General features: G+C 48.1%; 1 long non-coding RNA gene across 1 annotated transcript; it reads left to right on the top strand.

The window, feature by feature from the left end:
- Window positions 1-2,425: 2,425 nt before the first annotated feature.
- LOC308607392 lies at window positions 2,426-22,604 on the top strand. The gene is made up of 3 exons (XR_014013997.1): window positions 2,426-2,574; window positions 4,467-4,559; window positions 22,257-22,604. It is a non-coding gene; the product is annotated as an uncharacterized lncRNA (long non-coding RNA).
- Window positions 22,605-22,670: the final 66 nt, after the last annotated feature.

A 22,670-nucleotide genomic window follows, 5' to 3' on the forward strand; every position in this document is an offset into this window, starting at 1 on the left:
TAGAGACCCGGAGCCCCAGGCTTGGGATGAGGATCTGGGCGGGACTCAGAGCCTGGCGATGCCCCAGTGGGCGTGAACGTGTGAGGGTGATCAGTTCCTGACACTTCCTGCTGGGCTCTGTCACCTTGTGTGCGCTCAGCCAGAGGCTAAGGTGACCGGGTTGGATTTCGATGGGAGGGGACTGGGAGCCCGGCCCGAGGGTGGGTCCGGGACGGTGGGTCAGGGACGGCTGAAGGGGAGGGGCTGGAAACCACTACATGGGGTGGGGTGGGCGAGTGGAGGTGGCGGTGGGTGGACAGAGGTTGGGGAAAGTCTTGTCAAAACGAGACTTATGTAAATTAAACCTTATTTTCCCCTTGACTCACAGGATCCTTTTGGATCGCACCTGAAGTTCTCACCTGCAGTTGCCAGAGGCTGCTGGATACTTGAGTTTTGAGTTTTTCTTCTTTTTATGTGCCACGTGCTGCTGGTGGGGGGAGGGTCGCGGTTGGAGTGGGGTTAGAGGTGAGGGGTGTGCTTTAGGCCACCTGGGGCTTAAGGAGTGCCAGGAACCTTAGGGAATCTTTCTGAAAAGCTAGAAAGGAGAAAAGCAGGGTAGAGAAGGGGAGGGGAGGGAAGAGAAGGGAAGGTGGTCCCTGAAAACTGGGTTCACCTCTTGGTGGGTGTCACAACCAAGCCAAAGATCGGGAGAAGGAAGGATTTATTACTTGCAGCAAGTAAGGAAAACATAGGGGATCTCTCCCAAAGCAGTGTCTCCAAGAACAGCAAAATTGGGGAAGTTTTAAGCTAAGAGTACATGTGTATTTATGAGGGCGCTAGAGCACAGGAGAATTCAGCATAGAATTGGGGCAAAGGGCAGCAGAATCCAAGGCTTAGTTGATTGAAGTCTGGTGTGTCAATATCATCATTCGCCCTGGGTGGGGCGTTAGCTCCTGCAGAACGCCAAGATACATTATTGCCCATATCCCTTGAGGAACCAGGACCCTGCCCCGAGGCTGCACTACTGTTTCAGGGCAGCCTCCCTTGTTTCTGCATTCCCTCCGTTAAGATCATTAATTACTGAGAACTGTTCGAGGGCAAGCATTGTGTCCAGGCTTAGATTACAAAATGACTTAGGCCAAAATGGATTCTCTTATGTCAAGAAAGCTATTCCTGGTTCTCTTTCTCCAGGTACCACACCCCCTGCCCCGCCCCCGCAACCTATCTGCTTACAAAGGGAGAAAGAAAGAAAAAAGAAAGAGGGAGGGAGAGGAAGGAAGGAAGGAAGATATACATGTGTGGATAAGGATAATCTCCCCCTCAGTTTCTGGCTTGATAACCTTTTTTTTTCTTGTTTTCTCCTCTAAGCAGCTGTGTCCAAAGTGTAGTCGTGTTAAGCTGACGAGAGGGCAGGAGAAGATACATTGGTTTGACCACCCCCAAGTTAAAATTTTATTTCAAATCTTCTGCAAAGGGAGATACTTTGAAAAAATCTAGTGGAAAGATTCCCTCTGGGTAGAAACATTTGATATGAAAACAATTGTTAGATAATTGTCATCAAGCTAGACTTAAAAAATCTGGGTAAGCAACATTAGCCTGTTTGCCAGATGGAAGATGGTTGTGTGCATAGATCTAACTTCCAAAGAAGAAGGTCTTCTCAAGTATTTTTATCAGGAATGCTTGGGACTTCCCTGGCTGTCCAGTGGTTTAGGCTCCGTGCTTCCACTGTAGGCGGCACGGGTTCGATCCCTGGTCGGGGAACTAAGATCCTGCATGCCTCGCGGCTTGGAAAAAAAAAAACCCAAAAAAACGAAGGTTCCAGGGATTACACTGGGCAAAAAAGTTCTGCCCCAGATGGGTGCGGGACGATTGGCACAGTGAGGTCGTCCCTGGGCAACTGGGCTCCCCAACACGTACCCGCGGGAATGGGGTACGTAGGTCCATCAAAAGACACGGGCAGGGCTTCCCTGGTGGCACAGTGGTTGAGAGTCCGCCTGCCGATGCACGGGACACGGGTTCATGCCCCGGTCCAGGAGGATCCCACATGCCGCGGAGCGGCTGGGCCCGTGAGCCATGGCCGCTGAGCCTGCACGTCCGGAGCCTGTGCTCCGCAACGGGAGAGGCCACAACAGTGAGAGGCCCGCGTACTGAAAAAAAAAAAAAAAAAAAAAAAAAGACACGGGCCGCACACAGCACCAACCCTCCTGGGCACCCGCACCCCACCCCCGCCCTCACCACCTCGTGCTCCACAGCACACTAGCCCAGCTGGGCCCCCTGGGCCCGAGTGCGGAGCTGTTTTGCTTTAGTTTCGGTTCCCAGCAACCCCTCCTCCCCACCTACCACACTCGCCCACCTGGAGCAGCAGTAGACAGGATGGCAGGAGAGAAGGCAGCCCTTTCAGTATCTGTGGGCATCTCCTGCATCTTGAAGCCTCAGACCCGAGAGCTGCCACCTGGCCGAGCTCAGAGCTCTACCTTGTTTCTACCGCTTTCTTGCTGGTCAGACGGGCTTCTCTTCTTCCAGAGTCTTCAGGAACCTCCCCTATCCAGCCCACCTGTTTGTGGCCTGGCCTCCTCGGAGCACTGTGAGGCCCAGGTGAGTGGGGTCAGCACTTGGGTGGCCCCTGAGGGGAGGAAGAGGGACTAGTGATGGGGCACCTTCTCTCAGGTAGCGCTGTCTGTGCGTGGGATGGATGGCTTCAGGAGGTAGGTAGCTAGCAGTTCTTGGGAGTTTAAGCACAGGGGCCAGACACTTTCCAGAGATTCTGTGGAGAAAATCCAGCCACTGACAAAGCCTGGGGTGTCCTTACCTGGGTCTCTACTGTCCCACCTCCACGAGAGGTTGGAAACTTGTGAGGGCATTTCTGGAGTGCTTCTAGCGGTTTGTGCCTTCTAGGGTTTGGGGACCAAGAATACTAAACTCATGCAGTGGGTTGGGAGTTGGTCCCATCAAAGGAGAATTATCTCTATTCAAATACCAGTAGTGGAAATTCCCTGGTGCTCCAGTGGTTAGGATTCCAAGCTTTCACTGCTGAACGCTGGGGTTTGATCCCTGGTGGGGGAACTGAGATCCCACAAGCTGCGCAGTGCAACCAAAACCAAAACAAAAACAAAAACCCTCACAAATACCAATAGTGACTCTCTGAGAAGCACTGGTAGGGTTGAACTGGGTGACTTCTGAGGGACTTTATTTATTTATTTATTTATTTGGTTGCACCAGGTCTTAGTTGCGGCAGGTGGGCTCCTTAGTTGCGGCAGGTGGGCTCCTTAGTTGCAGCACGCAGGCTACTTAGTTGTGGCATGCGAACTCTTAGTTGTAGCATGCATGCGGGATCCAGTTCCCCGACCAGGGATTGAACCCTGCTGGCCCCCTGCATTGGGAGCATGGAGTCTTATCTACTGCGCCACCAGGGAAGTCCCCTGAGGGACCTTAGATGTGAGTGGCTGCCATTTTAACATCCATTGTAGGTGATATTTGGAATACTGGCAAAATAACCCCCAAAGAAGAGGATTCAAGGTCTAGGCACACGTGGCGTCTATGTGTGTATGTCCAGGCATACATGGGGGTATTGTGCATGCACAGGCACACTTGAGTGTTCACAGTATGGACAAGCACACACGGGTTTGTACATGCACTGTAGGTACACACGCACACTCACACATGCACACAGGTTACAAACAATCCTCTGGGAAAACTCTGACCAGCCCAGTGATGGGTGTAGTGAGCTGGGCAGGGAGATGGGGGAAGAGAGGAGCAGGGAAGGGAGGAGAGGGGAGAGGAGTCCTGGGGGCAGTGTGGGTGGAGAGGCTGCATTTGGGGACCTCAGGTGACACAGCAGCCCCAGTTCCCTTTCTGGGAACTCAGCCTCTCCCTGGCTAGAATCAAGCCTCTCCCTGGAGCTCTGCCCACCAGCAAATTTGGAGCCAAGAAGATGCCGTTCAGTTTGAGTGATGGAGTCAGCTGGTAGTTGGCTGGCACAGGTCCCTTGGGTTGATTTAGACATGTGTCCATTCCCTGCCTCCCACAAGCCTCTGCAGTGGGACCAAGGGTGCCTGCAGGCAGATGACTGAAGGCTCTTCCACTGGTGTTGAGCATCCCTTTCCTGAATCATTGGCTCTGCCACTTGCGCTCTACCCCCTCCTTGCCTGCCTCCTGCTGACAGCCTGTCTGCCCTCGCCCCCCCGACCCCGCTTCCTCCTGCTCGCTGTCCTCCTTGACCATGATTCCAATTCACCTGAGGATTCAGCTGTGTCCCATGAACCTTCACCTGGCCCAGCCCATCCCCCTGCAACAGGTTTCTAGGTTTGTCTTGGGCCATATGTGAGACCCAGGCTGAATGAAGTTGCTGTGCCCATGGGGACGGAAGCAGGGAAGGGGTTCAGAACAGCAGAGAGGAGCCCCTTGTAGTTAAGAGCTTAAGACACAATTGTGGGCATAATGAACACATAGGTACTTTTTTTTTTCCTTTTTGGCTACATGGCATGCAGGATCTTAGTTCCCTGACCAGAGGTCGAACCCATGCCCCCTGCAGTGGAAGCCCAAAGTCTTAACTGCTGGACCACCCAGGAAGTCCCCCACAGGTACTCTTTTTTTTTTCTGGGGGGGGTACGAGGGCCTCTCACTGTTGTGGCCTCTCCCGTTGCGGAGCACAGGCTCCGGTCGCGCAGGCTCAGCTCAGCGGCCATGGTTCACGGGCCCAGCTACTCCGCGGCATGTGGGATCCTCCTGGACCGGGGCACGAACCCACGTCCCCTGCATCGGCAGGCGGACTCTCAACCACTGCGCCACCAGGGAAGCCCCACAGGTAATCTTAAAACATCACATTTAAAAAATCACCGCTTACGGGTGCATGTTCCGGTTCAACTTCCAGAGCAGCCCCCAAACACGGGCACACACAGAGTTGTGCGTGCACTAAGGGTGCCCCTGAGCACTCACAGTGCATCCATTGTCTCCAGCAGCTCGCTGGGCCAGTGCTCTCTTTCAACTGTGTCTCTCTACTGCTCCCTGAAGGGCAGAGACTGCCAAGCCCAGCTGGAGAAGGAGAAGGGGGGGTGGGGTGTGATGAAGCATCTGCACCCCACTAGAAAGGCACAGCCTCCAGTAGCAGTTGGGCATACCTTTGGGCATAGTTTTCCAGGAGGGAGTAGGTAGGGTGGTGGGCTGGAGCTGGCTCTTCTGGGCTTGCAGGCGCTGTGTATTTAGTGATGTTGCAAGTCTGGCCACGATGGGAGTATTTATACCATGGCAATTGACAAATGCTACAAGTCCCCCTCCCCACTCAGTGGGTTAAACATTTCCCCAGAACACAACTGGAACAGGAACAGAATTGCCTTGTTTGCCAGATTCCTGTGAAAGCTCTCAGCCTGACCTATTGTGCCTGTCATGGTCAGGAGAAATGCCAGGGGGTGGGAGTGAGTGTGGGGAACAGACATTTCTATACCTGTGGGTGGCCTGGGTTAAGTGGAACAGGGGCCTCACGCTCTGACCGTGATGCACCTCGGCACCCAACAGTTGTGACTGTTCCCTTTGCCTGGAAACTCTTTCCTTCTTTCTCTATCACAATCTGACCTTCAAGGCTCAGCTGGATCCTGCCCGTTCTGGGAGGGTTCCTGGATGCCCTGCAGGTCGTGGGGATGGGGTCTGGAGCCCATCAGGGCCCTGACTCTGCCACTTACTAGCTGTGTGCCTTTGGGTGACTTAACTGTGCAGAACTTTGGTCCCTTCCTCTATAAAATAGTAGTGGTGGGGGAGATAAATTAGGAGTTTGGGGTTAACATATATACACTACTACATATAAAATAGGTAAACAACAAGGACCTACTGTATGGCATAGGGAAGTATACTCGATATCTTGTAATAACTTATAAAGGAAAAGAATCTGAAAAAGGATATATATATATATACACACACATATATATGTATAACTGAAAAAGTGTTGCTGTACACTTGATAAAAACACAATGTTGTAAATTAACTATACTTCAATTAAAAAAAAACTTTCAAGAATTCCCTGGCGGTCCAGTGGTTAGGACTCGCACTTTCACCGCAGAGGATGTGGGTTCAAACCATGGACAGGGAACTAAGATCCTGCAAGCTGCGTGGTGCTGAAAATAAATTTTTAAAAAAAGGATTAATGATATTTATGCCAACACAGTGTGAGCATTGACCAAGGCCACCTGTGGGACACACATGGCACAGGGCTGGCACAAAACTAACATTTGATAAATGGCAGTTCCTTTTCCCTCCTCCTGTCCAGCCCATGGCAGATTGCAGACACCTCTGTTTAGCCTGAGTCACGATAATTGTAAATGCTCCAACTTGGCAGATTGGCTGTCAGATTGGATTATAAAAAGAATCCAGATTCATGCCGTTTACAAGAGAAAACATCTAAAACAAGGATATGGAAGGTTGAAAATAAATAGAAAATACTAACCAAAAGAAAGCTGGTGTATATCTACAAATATCAAACAAACTATTATTTAAGACAAATAATAAAAAAATATTTGTGAGGAAAAACAAGAATATCTACATTATGATTACAGGAACAACCTGCGAAGATGAAAAAATCTCAAGTTGTATTACCTAATAATATATCCTTAAAACATATAAATCAAATATCAGGAATGTGAAAAAAAACCCATGGGAGAATGGGAAAATAGTTTTGCAAATCATGTAGCTGATGAGGGATTTGTATCTAGAAAATATAAAGAACTCTTACAACTTAACAATTAAAAGACAGGGAATTCGCTGGTGGTGGTCCAGTGGTTAGGACTCCACGCTTTCACTGCCCTGGCCCGGGTTCCATCCCTGGTCGGGGAACTAAGATCCCACAAGCCATGTGACCAAAACCCAACCAAACAAACAAAACAAACAATAAAGAGAAAAATAACCCAATATAAAAATTGGCAAAGGATTTGGATAGACCTTTCTCTGAAGAAGATATGCAAATGACCAATAACTACATAAAGATGTTGAACATCATTAGTCATGAAGGACGTGCCAATCAAAACTTCAGTAAGTAAGATACTACTTCACACCCACTAGGATGTCTAGAATCAAAAAGGCAGACAACAAATGTTTGCAAGGATGTGGGGAAATTGGAACCCTTGCATGTTGCTGGTGGGAATGTAGAATGGTTCAGCTGCTGTGGAAAACAGTCTGGCAGTTCCTCAAGCTGTTAAAAATGGAGCTGCCATTTGATCCAGCAATTCCACTTCTAGGTATATACCCAATACATTGAAAACATAGGTTCACACAAAAACTTGTACATGAATTCTCATAGCAGCATTACTCATAATAGCCAAAAGGTGGAAACAACCCCTATGTCCATCAATGATGAATGCATAAACAAATCATAGTGGATCCCTACAATGGAATATTATTCAGCCATAAAAAGGAATGAAGTACTGATCCACGTGATGACATGGATGAACCTTGAAAACACTATGCTCAGTGAACAAAGCCAGACACAAAAGGCCAATGTATGATTCCATTCATATGAAATGTGCAGAATAGGCAAATCCATAGAGACAGAAAGTAGACTGGTGGTTGCCAGGGCTGAGGTGGGGGGTAAAGGGGAGAAGTTGGGGAAAAATGGGGAGTGACTGTTCATGGGTACAGGGTTTCTTTTTGTGCTGATGAAGGGTTTTATTACTATAATTATTATTTTTATTTTTATGTTTTGGCTGCGCTGCACACTTTGCAGGATCTCTGTTCCCCAACCAGGGAATGAACCTGGGCCACAGCAGTGAAAGCCCAGAATCCTAACCACTAGACCACTAGGGAACTCCCTGAGGAAATGTTTTAAAGTTGATTGTGGTGATGGTGCATGACTCTGAAAGGACTAAAAACCATTGACCTGTACAATTTTAATGGGTGAATGTATGGTATGTGAATTATATATCAATAAAGCTGATTAGATAGATAGATACGTAAATTCGCATTTGCTTTATTCTGCCTCCCCCTTACCCCCCCCCACCCTTTGGTTGTGACTTTAGTTGAAGTGTGTGGGTTTCTTTTTTTTTTTTAGATTTTATTGGAGTATAGTTGTATTCTGCCTTTTTTTTTAAACATCTTTATTGAAGTACAATTGCTTTACAATGGTATGTCAGTTTCTGCTTTATAACAAAGTGAATCAGCTATACATATACATATATCCCCATATCCCCTCCCTCTTGTGTCTCCCTCCCACCCCTCTATGTGGTTACAAAACACCGAGCTGATCTCCCTGTGCTATGCGGCTGCTTCCCACCAGCTGTCTATTTTACATTTGGTAGTGTATATAAGTCCATGCCACTCTCTCACTTCGTCCCAGCTTACCCTTCCCCCTCCCTGTGTCCTCAAGTCCATTCTCTATGTCTGCGTCTTTATTCCTGTCCTGCCCCTAGGTTCTTCAGAACCATTTTTTTTTTTTGGATTCCATATATATATGTTAGCATACGGTATTTGTTTTTCTCTTTCTGACTTACTTCACTCTGTATGACAGACTCTAGGTCCATCCACCTCACTACAAATAACTCAATTTCGTTTCTTTTTATGGCTGAGTAATATTCCATTGTATATATGTGCCACGTTTTCTTTATCCATTCATCTGTCGATGGACACTTAGGTTGCTTCCATGTCCTGGCTATTGTAAATAGAGCTGCAGTGAACATTGTGGTACATGACTTTTTGAATTATGGTTTTCTCAGGGTATATGCCCAGTAGTGGGATTTCTGGGTCATATGGTAGTTCTATTTTTAGTTTTTTAAGGAACCTTCATACTGTTCTCCATAGTGGCTGTATCAGTTTACATTCCCACCAACAGTGCAAGAGGGTTCCCTTTTCTCAGCTCCTCCCCTCTTGCCCATGGGTGTTTGACAAGGCGTGGGAGGCTGTGTTCCCAAGTCTTTCATGGGTCCTGGGTCTGAATATACCCCTGAAAGGATGCCCCCTTTCTCTTTGGGGGCTGGATCGAATCAGGATGAGGATGAGCCTTCTGGCAAGAGGCATAACCCCTCTTGCGTTAACCATTTTGACCACTTGGATGTGTGCAGAAAAATTCATTCTCACTGAAGATCTGGGATCTTTTTTGGTGGGGGGCCCACGCCACGCGGCATGTGGGGATCCTAGTTCCCCGACCAGGGACCAAACCCATACCCCCTGCAGTGGAAGCACAGAGTCCTAACCACTGGACCACAGAGAAGTCCCAAGACGTGGGGACTTGAAGAGTCACCCCGAAGCCCCAAGCAGTTCCTCTTGTCTCTGGCTGCCTCTCTCCTTCCTCTCCCAGAACCCAAACTGATCTCTCCCTGGACTCAATACTCATAGCAATGTGTTGAGCCTATTCTGTGTGTGTGTTTTATCAGAAGGAAGAAAGTGCAGACCTTGCACAGATCAGTGCCTCTCCCTGAGGCTCTTCTGTTTCATAGATGCCTGGGACCCCAAGCGGCTCCTTACAGGGTTTCCTCTAAACCAGGGGTCTGCTGACTCTGACGTGTTAGCAAAACTGGTTGGTGGCCTGTGTTTCTTGAACCCTGAGCTACTAATGGTCTTAACATTTGTTGGTTTAGAAAAATACATTTCCCCTCCTCCTCCAGGATCTCCCCAACTCACACAAGAGGAATTCCGTGGAACATGATTGTTTCTGCCTCATCGCAGGCATGGTGATAATGAAGTCACCCTGTCACAGGAGATTTCCTGTTGAATGTGTGGGCACCCTGAGCTCACCCTGGGAAAGACATGTCCCTGTCCCAAGAGAAGGGCCCCTGAGAGCAGAAGAGGGAGGAAAAGGGTACCCTCTTCCCCTTTTCCATCTTCCTTTCCTCCCACCCCAATTCTGCTACCCAGGAAGGATTTGAATTAGAACCTGGACAATGAGGCTACACCCAATGGACAGATGGGAAGACTGAGGCCCCAGCCCCGGGGCCTTTGCCTGGCTGGCTGAGTCACTGGAGACCCCTGCCTCTAGTAGGCATGTGCTGACTCCAGGTGTTCTTGGAGACCCTCACAGTGGTGAGCTGACCGTTTAGCCCTCCTGTCCAGCCTTGGAACTACCCTGCCATGGATCTGACTCTTAGCAAAAAAGGTATCTTTAGCAACACCTAGTGGTCACTGACCATCATAACTCTGATCTGCCTTAAAGGCTGATTGATCCTCAGAAGCAAAGAGCTTATCCAGTCACATAACTTTATTTCATGGAGAAAGTTCAGAGAATAGCACTGACCTACCAGAAGTCACACAGCAATTCACTCCCTTCTTTATGAAAATGTGAATGAGCCCAGCCTGAGTGCCAGGTACTAATGACAGCAGCAGCTGCTAACACCGACCGTGGGAAGGAAAGAAAACAAACAAGAAAGCTATCAGGGACTTCCCTGGTGGTCCAATGGTTAATACTTTGCCTTCCAATGCAGTGGGTGTGGGTTCAGTCCCAGGTCGAGGAGCTAAGATCTCACGTGCCTCGAGGCCAAAAAACCAAAACATAAAACAGAAGCAATATCGTAACAAATTCAATAAAGACTTTAAAAAAATAGTCCACATCAAAAAAAAAAAATCTGGGGAAGCTGGGATGAAGTGAGAGAGTGGCATGGACATATATACACTACCAAATGTCAAATAGATGGCTAGTGGGAAGCAGCCGCATAGCACAGGGAGATCAGCTCAGTGCTTTGTGACCACCTAGAGGGTGGAATACGGAGGGTGGGAGGGAGATGCAAGAGGGAGGGGATATGGGGATATATGTATACATATAGCTGATTCACTTTGTTGTCTAGCAGAAACTAACACAGCATTGTAAAGCAATTATACTCCAATAAAGGTATTTTTAAAAAATTAAAAAAAAAAACCAAAACTAGCAGACAGTGATAGGAGCCATGCAGAGCATTAAACTATGAAGCTGGGACAGAGAGTGACTGGGTGACTTTTTTTTTTTTAATTGAAGTAGTTGATTTACAATGTTGTGTTAATTACTGCTGTATAGCAAAGTGATTCAGTTATACATATATACATTCTTTTTTAAAAAATATTTATTTTATTTATTTATTATTTAGGCTGCAATGGGTCTTAGTTGTGGCACGTGGGGTCTTTTAGTTGAGGCACGTGAACTCTTAGTTGTGGTATGCATGCGGGATCTAATTCCCAATCGAACCTGGGCCCCCTGCATTGGGAGCTCAGAGTCTTACCCCCTGGACAACCAGGGAAGTCTCTATACATTCTTTCTTCAATATTCTTTTCCGTTCTGGTTTATCATGGGATATTGAATACAGTTCTCTGTGCTATACAGTAGGACCTTGTTGTTGATCCATTCTATATAGAAAAGCTTCCATCTGCTAACCCCAACCTCCCCATCCATCCCTCTCCCAACCCCCTCCCCCTCCCACCAGTCTGTTCTCTTTGTCCATGATTCTGTTTCTGTTTCACAGATAGGTTCATTTGTGTCTTATTTTATTTATTTTTTGAGGCTATTGTGAGCAGAATTGTTTTCTCAATTTCATTTGGTTATTCTTTTTTTTAATTCTTAAAAAAAACTTTAAAAATGAGACATAGTTGATATATCATTTCATTTTGTATTGTTCATTGCAAGTGTATAGAAATACAATGTAAACTTGCTGAACTCATTTATTAGTTCTAAAGGTCCTTTAGTGGATTCCTTAGAGTTTTCCATATAAAAGATCATATCATCTGCGACTAGAGATAGTTTTAATTCTTCCTTTCCAATCTGGGTACCTTTTATTTCTTTTTCTTGACAAATTGCCCTGACTACAACCTCCACTAAAATGTTAAGTAGAAGTGGTGAGAGCAGACATTCTCGTCTTATTCCTGATCTTAGGGGAAAAACATCCAGTCTTTTACCATTAAGTATGTTAGTTGTGGATTTTTCATAGATGCCCTTTTTCAGAATGAGGAAGTTCCATTCTATTCTTAGTTTGAGTGCTTTTAATCAGGAAAGGGTATGGGATTTGTTAAATGCCTTTTTTTTTTTGCATCCATTGAGATCATATGATTTTTGTTTATTGATGTGATATATTACATTAATTGATTTTTTTTTTTTTTTTTTTTTTTTTTTTTAAATTTTATTTATTTATTTATTTATTTATGGCTGTGTTGGCTCTTCGTTTCTGTGCCAGGGCTTTCTGTAGTTGCGGCAAGCGGGGGCCCCTCCTCATCGCGGTGCGCGGGCCTCTCACTATCGCGGCCTCTCTTGTTGCGGAGCACAGGCTCCAGACACGCAGGCTCAGTAATTGTGGCTCACGGGGCTAGTTGCTCCGCGGCATGTGGGATCTTCCCAGACCAAGGCTCGAACCTGTGTCCCCTGCATTGGCAGGCAGACTCTCAACCACTGCGCCACCAGGGAAGCCCACATTAATTGATTTTTCAGATATTAAACCAACCTTGCATCCCTACGATAAATCCTGCTTGGTCATGGTGTATAATTCTTTTTTTTTTTTTTTTTAATTTTATTTATTTCTGGCTGTGTTGGGTCTTTGTTGCTGCGCACGGGCTTTCTCTAGTTGTGGCGAGTGGAGGCTACTCTTCATTGCGGTGTGCAGGCTTCTCATTGTGGTGACTTCTCTTGTTCTGGAGCATGGGCTCTAGGCACGCAGGCTTCAGTAGTTGTGGCATGTGGCCTCAGTAGTTGTGGCTTACGGGCTTAGTTGCTCTGCGGCATGTGGGATCTTCCCAGAACAGGGATTATTGAACCTGTGTCCCCTGCATTGGCAGGCGGATTCTTAACCACTGCGCCAACAGGGAAGTCCCGTGTATAATTCTTATAATTAAAAATATTATTATTGTTTTAAGCCATAAAATTTGGGCGTAATTTGCTAAGCAGCAACAGATAAGTAGTTCAAGCTGCTTGGTGTGGGGACCATGGGCTCCTTGCCCCCTTAGTTGCCAGGGTAATGTGGTCAAGAGTGAGGTGGTTACCTGCTGCAGTGTCTGTTCTCTTGGGCAGCTATGAAGGCCTCATCTCTCCAGTGGCTTGGTGGTGGGGTAGTCTCACGTGGAGCCAGGAGCCAGGAACTCCTTCTTCTCTTTGGTGGTGTGAGTGTAACAGCTGGACACGTGACACCTAGAGGCAGAGCTGGAACTAGAACCTGAGCTTCAAGTCCCTGGGTCTCCAAATTCTTTCACTGGGCGTCATGACTCAGCTTGTCCTCCTGTCGCTTTCAGTTATGCTTGAATACATGGGGAAGACAGGCGTTGTCTTTTTGCATGAGGGTCTAGGTTGCCCCTGGAAAATAAATTGCCCTAAATAACAAGAGAGTCAGGGCTTCCAGCTTAACTTTTTATTTTTATTTTTGGCTGCGCCACGTGGCAGGTGGGATCTTAGTTCTCTGACCAGGGATCAAACCCATGCCCCCTGCAGTGGAAGCACAGAGTCCTAACCACTGGACCACCAGGGAAGTGGTGGCTCAGGCCACCACTTAGGCTGTGCTCCACTCCTCAGATCCTAGTCCACACCAAAAGGGAAGGGAGCTGTGAACACTAATACAGGGATTGCTTCCCCAGGTCTGCCGGAAGCCCCACAGAGAGGTGTCCTTGTGTGCAGAGAGCTCCTAGGTGCTCTATACTTGAGAGAACATTCCGTGCACAAGCACGCCACCCTCTGCATGATCCCCAAAGAAGTGTGTTGGGTCATGTTTTCAAAAGGGGACAGAGTTCTAGCTATTTGCTAGTAAAGGCTGGAGCGACAGAAATACCTCTGCTGAGCGGCTTCCCTGGTGGTCAGTGGCTAAGAATCTGCCTGCCAATGCAGGGGACATGGGTTCGAGCCCTGGTCTGGGAAGATCCCACGTGCCACAGAGCAACTAAGCCCGTGCACCACAACTACTGAGCCTGCGCTCAAGAGCCTGCGAGCCACAACTACTGAGTCCATGTGCCACAACTACTGAAGGCCGCAAGCCTAGAGCCCATGCTCTGCAACAAGAGAAGCCACCGCAATGAGAAGCCCGCGCACCGCAATGAAGAGTAGCCCCTGCTCGCCACAACTAGAGAAAGCCAGTGCACAGCCAAAAATAAGAATGAATGAATGAATGAATGAATGAATAAATAAATAAATAAATAAATAAATAAAAAGAAATACCTCTGCTGAAAATAATTAGTCCCAGGCTGGTGCATCTGGTCACCTGAGAAGCATGTTTCATTCACTCAATCAGAACATCCATCTGTCTTGCTGCTCTGGTCAAGGCCTGGGCCAGACTCTGGAGGAGGCAGAAAGAGTGCCTTTCCTTTGAGGGGCTTTTACTGACTCATGGGAAAGAGAGAAAATCCCAATAACGAGCAGTAAGTTTCAGGATAAAGATAAGTACTCAGCCAAGCCTGCAGGCTTCCTGGAGGAGGTGACCTCTGAGTGGAGTTTGGAAACACCAGTAGGAGGTGGCATCATGAGCCCAATGGGTGGATATTGAGAGCTCAGGGAACACTGAGAGCCGGGGATGGGGGAAGTTTAGAAAATTCCCTTCCTTTGTTTCATCTGTCTCTGCCCACTTCTCTTTCCCTCTCCCTTTCTTCCTTTCCTTCTCTTTTCCCATCTTCCCTTTAGTTTGGCAGCCTCCCTCAGCCTCACCCTGCCCCCAGTTCAGGCCCACCGCTCACCAGGGCTGGGTCCCTATTAACTGCTAGTCCTTGTATTCATAGCTTCCAAGGAAAAGGAGGAATTTTCAAAATTGCTACCAAATCAAGAGAGCCCAGGGAATTCCTTGGAGGTCTAGTGGTTAGGATTCGGCTCTTTCACTGCTGGGGCCCGGCTTTGATCCCTGATTGGGGATCTAAGATCCTGCAAGCCTCGTGGTATGGCCAAAAAAGAAAAAAAACAAAACAGGAGAGCCCAGGTGAAGGGGGAAGTGGGCTTCTGCAGGCACACAATCCTGACCTTACTGGTGTAGCTGCGCCCATGCAGCACCAGCAGCCCTGACCCTACCTCAGCCACAGGTATGGCACATGGTCGGTCATGTTTATCTTGTTTTGTTTCATAGCATTATTTTTTGGTGTGATCATAAAAACTATACAGGCCACTACTTTTTATTTTTTAATATTATTATGGGGCTTCCCTGGTGGCGCAGTGGTTGAGAGTCCGCCTGCCGATGCAGGGGACACGGGTTCGTGCCCCGGTCCGGGAAGATCCCACATGCCGTGGAGCGGCTGGGCCCGTGAGCATGGCCGCTGAGCCTGCGCGTCCGGAGCCTGTGCTCCGCAAAGGGAGAGGCCACAACAGTGAGAGGCCCGCATACCGCAAAAAAAAAAAAAAAAAAAAAAAAAAAAATTATTATGTAAGTGAGGTACTGCAGAAAATTTAGTATATACAAATGAGACAGTAAGGTAGTACAGGGAATTCCCTGGTGTTCCAGTGGTTAGGACTCGGTGCTTTCACTACTGGGGCCTGGGTTCAATCCCTTGTTGGGGAACTAAGATCCCGTAAGCACGGCCCCCAAAAAAAAAAAAAAAAAGATAGTATAGCAAAAAGGAGAGGAGCACAGAGTTCAGAACGAGGTGGGGCAGTTATTTAAGCCTCTTTGGGGCTGTTTCTGATTCTAAAAAATAAGTATAATTATCATACCCAATTCACAGGGAGTTGGCAGTGTCCAGCACATGGTGAGTACGATTTAATATTTGCTATTATTACTATTGGCAAGTAAAGAAAAAAGAAAAGAAAAGAAAGGAAAAAAAATACCTATAATTCTAGGAGCCTGAGATAAATACTGTTAACTCTTTGGGATATATGCTTCTATACTTTTGCCCTGGGTATATGCTTTATAAAAATGGTAGGTTCCATAATGTGGGATACAATATGATCACAGCTCTTATTTTCCCAATTAACCACTCATGCTTGCATGTGTCTCATTAGCAAGAAATCCAGGATCTTGAGACCACCCTGAATTATCCATGAACTTTGGGGGTTTTTACTATGCCTGGAATAGTTCATGGCTGCTATTGCTTCGTATGACCACATGGTGTCACTATTGGAGCCTGATCCCAACCAGTCCATAGGACCTGCTGGTGAAGGATGCTGTTGTGTCCTTTTGAAAACAGGCTAAACTCAGCTAGGGGCTCGCAGGCTTGAGATGCCAAGCCTGTGGCTCTCAGCGTGTCGCAGCTCTCTTTCCTGTACACTTCCCCCTAGTTAGTGTGCCCGCTCGCTTCAGGGGCCCCAGGTTAGGACAGTATTTCCTTTTCTCCTTGGGAACCCATACCAGAGGCTTGTTTAAACCCTCCAAATATAAAGGGTCACATGACACCCCCTTATCCTAGTAGTGTGGTCACTCCCTCTTGTAGGGCACCAAAGTGGTTAGCTTTCTGTGAAAGATGTTGTTTGCTCACCCAACGGCTACTTTCCTTCCTCTTCTTTACTAACAGAGGCAGCCTCCCATGGGGCCCAACGTCCCAGCTTCTCTTGCAGCTGGGTCACGGACATTGGCTCAAACCTGGCTGGAGGGTCTTGAGGGGATGCTGGCTGGGGGATTTCTGGGGAAGATTTTCCTCTCTGATAAATGCACATGAACATATTTCAGGAGAAATCTTCCTTATTGGGACTTCCCTGACGGTCCAGTGGTTAAGACTTCACCTTCCAATGTAGGAGGTGCAGGTTTGATCCCTGGTCAGGGATCTAAGATCCCACATGCCTCTCAGCCAAAAAAACCAAAACATAAGCAGTATTGTAACAAATTCAATAAAGACTTCAAAAATTGTCCACATCAAAAAAATCTTTAAAAAAAGAAAAGAAATCTTCCTTCTTATATGTGAGAGGGCAAACCTGCAGATGAAGGCTGAGGTAGCCAGCCTTCAAGAAGATCTGCAGGTGGCTTTGCCTCCTGGTTTTCATGCCCTTGTGTAGTCCTCTCCTGCAGTGAATCAGGGCTGGCCTATGTGACCGATTAGAATACAGCAGAATGCAGACTTATAGGGCTAGATTGTGAAAGATATTGAAGTTTCTGCCCTGGTCCCTATTGGATTGCTCCCTCTGGAGGGAGCAAGCCACCACACTGTAAGGACACATACCCCACTGTGAGGACGCTCAGGCAGATCTGCAGAGAGGAGTCAACAGCCAGCGCTGACTTGCCAGCCATGTGGGTGAGCCATGGGGGTCCTTGGAAGTGGACCCTCCAGCTCCAGCCAAGCCTTCAGGTGAGCACAGCCCCAGGTGATATCTCACTGCACCCACATGAGAGACTGAGCCACAACCCCCAGTAAGCTGCTCTTGAATTCCTGACCCACTGAAGCCATGAGGGATAATAAATATTGTTGCTTAAAGCCATACATTTGGGGGGGGTTGTTATACAGCAATAGATAAGTACACAAAGGCCAACACTGTAAAGATTTCAGAGAGGAAAGATGGAAAACACTGGCATCTTCGATGACATCATGGTGCCACTGAGTTCTCCCATCCAAGTACTAACCAGGCCCAACCCTGCTTAGCTTCCGAGATCAGATGAGATAGGGCGTGTTAGGGTGGTATGGCCGTAGACCATGGTGCCACTGAGTTAACCAACCCTGAAACCTCCTGCTTCCCGTCCCTTCGAGTGAGAGACGTACACACAAACTGCAAAGCTGAGTGGACCTTCTAGGGCCATCCAATCCCTCCACCACCATGGCTACCAACATTCAGATAGGGTAGTTGAGGCGCAGAGAGGGAAAGCCTCTTGTTTGCCCCTCGTAGTGTTGGACCCCAGGCTTCCTACGTGGTCATCCATGACTCTGTGTTGCCCCCCACCAGCCTCCTGCTCCTGGGACGTGATGTTCTTCTGCTTTATTCCTAAAATGCCTCTGGGGCAAAGCCTCTTCATGCAGAACCCCTCTAGAGGTCAAATCCTGAATCCCTGGTAGGAACCCACCTTTGGAAGCCGAGGAGTCCAGGGCAGTCGGTCGTATTCTGATGCTGTGCTCCTGGCCAACACCCAGTTTCCTGGATTTGACCAATCCCGGGGGTTCTGACTCCGTGAGCTGCTCCCTTGCTCTGAAAGCCAAGGCAGGGTGGCGTTCTGGGCTTGGCATAGTGAGGGCTGGACCTGGAAAGGGGTGACCACGACCAGTGTATCTGGGGCAGCTGCCTCTGGATGGGGGGCAGCTCTGTCCCAGTGTTCACTAGCTTCAGTGCTCTTGTGTAGTTTGCATGAGCGTGAGTGTGTGTGTGTGCTTGCGGGCTTGGTTTCTCACTCATGCACTCATACTTGAGGGTGTAGCTCTGCCTGTCACTCCTCGGCCCTGAGGGCAGGGCTGAGACCAAAGTCTCATCTATGTGTGCTGGGGAAAACCCTATTTTATTTAACACTGACATAGCAGTTCCTCAACACCAGGCAAAGTTCTAGGAACATTTCAAACTCATTTAAGCCGCCACAACCCTATGAGGTATGTACTATCATTATCCCCATTTTATAAATTTATTTATTTATTTATTTTTGGCTGCGTTGGGTCTTCGTTGCTGCACGCGGGCTTTCTCTGATTGTGGTGAGCGGGGGCTACTCTTTGTTGCGGTGCACAGGCTTCTCATTGTGGTGGCTTCTCTTGTTGAGGAGCACGGGCTCTAGGCTCACGGGCTTCAGTAGTTGTGGCACGCGGACTCAGTAGTTGTGGCTCACGGGTTTAGTTGCTCCGCGGCATGTGGAATCTTCCTGGACCAGGGCTTGAACCTGTGTCCCCTGCATTGGCAAGTGGATTCTTAACCACTGTGCCACCAGGAGAGTCCTAAGCATCTTTTCATATGCATGTTGACCACTTGCATATCTCCTTTGGAGAAATATCTATTTAAGTCCGTTGCCCATTTAAAAAAAAATAAATTTATTTATTTTTTATTATTTTTGCCTGCGTTGGGTCTTTGTTGTGGTGCACGGGCTTCTCATTGCAGTGGCTTATCTTGTTGCGGAGCACGGGCTCTAGGCGCGCGGGCTTCAGTAGTTGTGGCTCTCGGGCTCTAGAGCGCAGGCTCAGTAGTTGTGGCACATGGGCTTAGTTGCTCTGTGGCATGTGGGATCTTCCCGGACCAGGGCGGAAACCCGTGTCCCCTGCATTGGCAGGCGGATTCTTAACCACTGCGTCACCAGGGAAGCCCCATTGCCCATTTTTAATTGTTTGTCATTTTGTGGTTTATCTTTTTATTTAGAAATAATTTTCAACTTACAGAAAAATTACAATATTGCACAAAGAAACCCAAGGAATCTTTACCCAAATTCATCTATTATTAACATTTTGCCACATTTGCTTTCTTGCTATATCTTTTTTTTTTTCCTGAACCACTAGAATGTAAGTTGCTTACAGGATGGCCCTTTACCCCTAAATGCTTCAGTGCAAGGATTTCACTTACATAACCGTAGTGCAGTCATCAACTTCAGTAACTTCAACACTGATCTATTTCTTCCTAATCTATCATCTACATTCCAATTTTATCAATTGATCCAATAATATGCATTTCATCCTCCAGTTTAGGACCCAGTCCAGGATCCCATGTTGCATTTAATTATCATATCTCTTTCATCTCCTTTAATGTGAAACAATCCCTCAGTCTTTCTTAGTCTTTTGTGACCTTGACATTTTGAATAATACAGTTCCTTTAAAAAAATAGTCTTCTATACTCTTACCATCTGATCTAGCAACTGTGCTTCTTGGTATTTACCCAAAGGAGTTAAAAACTTATGGCCACACAAAAACTTGCACATGGATGTTTTTTATCAGCTTTATTTATAATTGCCAAAACTTGCAAGCATCCAAGATGCCCTTCAGGAGGTGAATGGATAAACCACGGCCCATCCAGACAATGGAATATTATGCAGTACGAGGAAGAAATGAGAACCTGCCAAAGGGGCAGCCGGTGGCGCCCGGCTCGCCTGCGTCAGCGCAGGTCCCGTGGCTCCAAGTCCCTGCCCTAGGCTGGTAGGACCTGCTCCCTTCCCTTGCCTCAAGGCGCTCTTCAGAATCTGAAAAGGAAGAAGTTGGGGGCATGGTGCCCGTGAACTGGGGCGCACACCAGGGACATCTTTCGTCCCCAGGTCCCTCCCCGAGCTTGAGGTCAGAACAGAGATGAGAGTCTAGAGGAGAAAGGAAACTCGCCCTTTGGGCTGATGCCCACACCGGGAAAGCTCTGGCTGACTCTTTGAGGCACAAGCATCTCGGTCTTCATTTTACAGATGAGCAGACTTGAAGCTTAGAGGAACCCATTCATTTCTTAATCCAACAGTTAATTAAAGCACCTACTTTGTGCCAGGCCCTGGGTTAGGCTCTGGAGAGACAATCACGAACAAGACACACGCTCACGAAGAAAGACACAAAACATAAGGGAGTGGTGCCCAACTGAACTTGAGCCCGCAGAGGTCCGCACAGGGGTGCCCAGGAGCCCTGGGACCACGCCAGCTCTGCCACACATGTGTCAATACAGAGTGGTGGGCTGCCTCCCTGGACCTCTGTTTCTCCATGAGGAAGTAGAGGACATCTGCTTCCTTCCCTTAACTTTCTGGAAAGAAGGCCAGGGAGGAAGAGCCCTCCCTCCCCCAAAGTCTTGGTTCTTTTGGACAGGTCCACTTGCCAGAAGACCAAGGGGGCTTATTTCTTCCGAAGCTGCAGGGATAGGCCTCAGGGCACGGAGCCCTAGTGACCTCACTGCCGGAGCAGGTGCAGGGGGAGGAGGGGGATGGGATAGTTTCTAACTCAGGGGCACAACCTTTAGACACAGGGCCTCCTCCTCTCTCAAACACTGAGTGGCTGGAGACCCAGGGGCTAGAGCTGTCTCCCTACATGGTCTTTATAAAGCAGTGCTGGAGAGCTGGGGCTGGACTAAGAGCTGCTGGCAGATAGATCTGGGTTCCCGTTCTGATTCCCCTGGGTACTAACCGTGGCTGTGGGCAGTTCACTTAAGCCCCTCTGAGTCTCAGTTTCATCCCAGAAATGGAGGAAATGACTGTATAGAGGTGTTGGGAGATCAAATGAGATAATGCATTTAAAATGCTGTACAGTGGTTAAGAATCCGCCTGCCAATTCAGGGGACAGGGGTTTGAGCCCTGGTCCGGGAAGCTCCCACATGCCGCGGAGCAACTAAGCCCGTGCAGCACAACTACTGAGCCCGCGCGCCGCGACTACTGAAGCCCCTGCGCCTAGAGCCCGTGCTCTGCAACAAGAGAAGCCACCGCAATGAGAAGCCCGCACACCGCAACAAAGAGTAGCCCCCGCTCATCGCAGCAAGAGAAAGCCGTGTGCAGCAATGAAGACCCAGTGCAGCCAAAACTAAATAAATTAAATAAATAAATTTTTTAAAAAAGAAGAAGAAAAAATGAGTTCTCAAGCCATGAAACAACATGGAGGAAACTTCAATGCAAATGACTAAGAGAAAGAAGCCAATCTGAAAGGGCTACATAGTGTAAGATTCCAACTATATGACATTCTGGAAAAGGCAAAACTATGGAGACAGTAAAAATATCAGTGGTTGTCAGAGGATGAGGGGAGGGAGGGATGAATAGGCGGAGCACAGAGGATTTTAGGGCAATAAAACTATTCTGTAAGACACTATAATGGTGAGTACATGCAGTACGTTTGTCCAAACCCGTAGAAGGTACCACACCAAGAATGAACCCTAATGTAAACTATGGACTCTGAGTGATAATGATGGGTCAAGTTCATCAACTGAAGCAAATGTCCCACTCGGGGGTGGTGGGGTACTGATAATAGGGGAGGCTATGCATGTGTGGGGCAAATGGGAGTAAAGAGTAAAGAGGGGTCAATGGGAAATCCTAACCTCTTGCTCAGTTTTGCTGTGAACCTAAAACTGCTCTAAAAAATAAAGTCTACTGGGCTTCCCTGGTGGCGCAGTGGTTGAGAGTCCGCCTGCCGATGCAGGGCACACGGGTTCGTGCCCCTGGTCTGGGAGGATCCCACATGCCGTGGAGCGGCTGGGCCCATGAGCCATGGCTGCTGAGCCTGCGCGTCCGGAGCCTGTGCTCCGCAGCGGGAGAGGCCACAACAGTGAGAGGCCCGTGTACCGCAAAAAAATAAAAATAAAAAAATAAAGTCTATTAAAAAAATAGTGTCCCTCATTTGGGTTTGTCTGATGTTTCCACGTGATTAGATTGGGGTCATGCATTCCTGGTGGGAATCCTGCCCCTCGGTGGTGATGCTATTTTAATCCTTTGGTCAAGATGTTGCCTGATTCTCCTCCTGTATCGTTACCCTTCCTCCCACCTGCTACTAATAAACAATCTGTAAGAGCATGCCAATATCTTTCCCCTCATCAGAAATCTCCCCCTAAACTTCACATCCAATGTTGAGTTTTGCCCACAGGCTGCCTTCCTGTCGGCCGTCCTTCACTGTCTTTGTTTCTCCAGATAGGACATCACCCAGGAGCAGGTTGGCCTCCACTTCCGGTCCAGTCCAGTGTTGCTCTCCTGGCCAACACCCAGCCTTCCTGATCTGACCCGGGTTCGAGTCCCCCATTCACAGCCCATCTCATGTGTGGCAGCCAGACCTTCCCACAGCGAGTGGGACTCTGAGAGACTCATCTCACTTCCTGTCCTGCAAAGCTTCTCTTTCTCACGGCAGCTACCATAGCCCCAGGCTAGGTCAAAAGGACCAGCTACCCTGGGTGGTGAGGCCAGGAGCTCTCTTCCCCCCAGCAGGCCTCAGGGGCTTTGGATGATGAAATCTCACCTTCAAGGCTGCACTGGGCTCAGTAGAGACCTGCAGTAAGATACCGAGCGGTTAGGGCCGCTGCTTTGAGGTTGGGAGGCTGGGAGCCCACA

This window comes from Mesoplodon bidens (genome assembly GCF_964165515.1).
Source record: "Mesoplodon bidens genome assembly, chromosome: 19".
In the NCBI taxonomy this organism is placed as follows: Eukaryota; Metazoa; Chordata; class Mammalia; order Artiodactyla; family Ziphiidae; genus Mesoplodon; species Mesoplodon bidens.